This window comes from Empidonax traillii, unplaced genomic scaffold, assembly GCF_003031625.1.
Source record: "Empidonax traillii isolate 1590-97213 ecotype Southwest subspecies unplaced genomic scaffold, ASM303162v1 scaffold401:size1000279, whole genome shotgun sequence".
In the NCBI taxonomy this organism is placed as follows: domain Eukaryota; kingdom Metazoa; phylum Chordata; class Aves; order Passeriformes; family Tyrannidae; genus Empidonax; species Empidonax traillii.
In genome coordinates, this window is record NW_020955594.1 from 92,094 (window position 1) to 94,973 (window position 2,880).

The window sequence follows — 2,880 nt, forward strand, 5'->3', positions numbered from 1 at the left end:
GATGTGCTTTTACACTGCTGCTTCAGTTCTGATGCAGTGACTATTTCTGCTGATAAAGTTTTAGAGGTGTTCAGGCTGTAGAAAAGGGCACTTTACATTGTCGTCACTTTATGTGATGTAGGTTTCAAATGGCTGAGTGTGTAGTAGTACCAAGAGTTGTTACATGGTTCTTTTTTATCACAGAATCACGGAATGGGTGAGTTTGGAAGGGACATCTGGAGGTCATCAGGTCCAGCCCCCCTGCTGAAGGAGGAGCACCTAGAGGCAGCTGCCCACATCTGGGTTGGCTTTTGAATACCTCCAAGGAGGGAGACTCCAGAGAGTCCATGGGCCATCTGTGATAGTGCTCAGCCACGCACACAGTATACTTGAATACCATGAGAGGGAATTGGGCACAAACTCAGTACCTTTTCACAGTATTGATGTTGATTTCTGTTTTAAAAATTGCTGCAGCTTCAGACATTTGCAGCTCTTGCATCAAAACCTGTGGTGCACCTGAAACATTTCTAAATCGAGGGAAAAAAATTATTTTAATGCATCACCTTTAAGTTTCCTCAGTACTCTCCAGAACTTCTATGATCAGATAGCTAGTCTTTTTATTGCTGCTAGCAGCTGATGATGCGGTGTCTGTTGCCCAGCTGGTAGCCCAGATGCGGTGGGACGTTGTGGCAACCATACAAGCAGCTTTATTTATTTCAGGGAATACTAGTTGTTAATGAAGATCTGAGTTGTCATTTCCCATCCTGAAAAGTCACCAGCAATCAGAAGAGTATAGAGCAAAGTCCCAGTTCTGGAAAAGTAAGAATTATTGTACTGAGATGAAGAAGACTGGAAAAATTTGGGGGTTTTACTGGCTAATTCAAGGATTTAAGAGTCAGGGAAAGCATTAAATGCTGCTGTGACACTCTTCCTTTTTATATGAATACATTTTTGTGAAGGTAATACACTGTATATAATTTAACTTGACATTTAATAAACTTTGCTATCTAGGACATGTCTTTGTTTTATTGTTCCCCTTCTTAATATTGCTTTTACACCCCTTCTTTGCCCATAGAACCCTCCAGAGCTCTCCTCTACTCCCTGCAGCTCTGATCACAGCTGCACCTTCAGCCTGTCCCAGAGGACAGGCAAATGTGTCCCTTTCCTCTGGAGAAGCTTGAAGCACAATCCGGTTAAGATCATGGCCTACAGGTGAGCTATTGCTACTAATCAGTTGCCAGACTCCAGTGTTTAGAGACATCCTCCTTGTGGTCTGGGCAGAAGACAGTGGGTGAGCTTCTGGTAGCCACAGAACACAGCCAAATCCCTGATCCTGTAGGAAGCGGACTGGTTTGTAGCCCGCAAAGGAAAAGGGGAATTTCTTCAGCCTGCCTGCGGTACATTGTAGCGTCTCTCCCCTGAGAAAGCTGGTGCAGAACCCCTGGGCCTTCACTTTGTGTTGTCATTGGGCCAAACCGGGACAAGATATGTTTGGAAGTTTCTTCCTGCCCTGCTGTGTGCTGCCGCTTGGCTGGGGGGGCAGCAGAGCAGAAACTCACTCTTGGCATCTGGCAAAGCAGCAGGTGACAGCAGTTACCATGGGGTGGAGTGGGGCTAAAGAGAAATCCATTCCTTCACTTGAAAATCCATCTCCAGTGCCACAGTGAGGACACCTGATGATCTCAGAGAGGTCAGGGCAGGAAAGCTCCTGAGGCCTGGAAGCCAGGAAATACCTGTCTGGTCTTCAGGAAGGGCAAGACAGAGGAGCTGGGGAACTACAGGCCAGTCAGCCTTATCTCACTGCCTGGGGACAAAATGGTGATGGGGAGGAGTTGGCATGGGTTTGTAAAGGGAAAAATGCCAATTGGGTAGCCTTCTACTATTATGTGTGTAATTCCATGGACAGAGGGAGAGTGGTGCGTGTTTCTTTCCTTTAGCAAGGCTTTCTCTGGCTTGCACCATAACAGTCAAGTTTAGATTTTGGGACTTCCTGATCTCCTTCCAAAGAGAAAGCAACCATGTCTCCTAATTTCCTTCCTTGCTAAGCTATGTTAGAAACCCTTTCAGGTCAGTACTGTGGGAGGATTACTGGATTTTGTAATTTGATTGTACAGAATGCACAATTCTGTTTTAGAAAATCTCATTATATCGGTTGTTTTTTAACTTAAGAACAAATGATGTAATAAGTAATCTGGGTTTCCTGTCTTCAGAACGTTGCACTGAATTGTGGCCACAAAACATGATTAGTTTTTCATTGCGCTAGCCAGCGTAGTATCGTGAACAATTGATTAAAGGCTGTTTGAGTAGTGCTACTGTAGCCCTTGCATGTCTACCTAGTGAGCCTTGACCTCTGAAATATCCAGAGATCTGCTTATAATTGATTGCTGACCTCTGCAGCTCTAATTGCATCATTGATGCTCTGCAGAGGAAATACAACTCTGGTGTCCTGTCAGCAAACTGCCCAACTTTGTCCTGTTTTCATCTTCCCTTTACCTTCAAGGCACCTCTCACCACCCTTATCTGGATATAGAGATAATAATTTAATTAATAATCTGTTCCTAAAACAAACAAGCTACAAGATCTATTTGCCCAGAAAAGCCAATAGTAAATGTTTCTTTACTGCTGGTTTTTGGTGAGCCAGCCCATCAAAGGAGGGGATTGTCCTGCTCTGCTCTGCACTGGTGCAGCCTCACCTTGAATATTGTGTGCAGTTTTGGGCACCACAATATAAGAAAGATATTAAGCCATTAGAGGGTGTCCAAAGGAGGGCAGCAAAGATAGTGAAGGGCCTGGAGGGGGAACTCTGTGCGCAGCAGCTGAGGTGACTTGGTATGTTCAGCCTGGAGAAGGGGAGACTGAAGGGAGACTTCACTGAGGTCTTCAACATCCTCATGAGGGGAA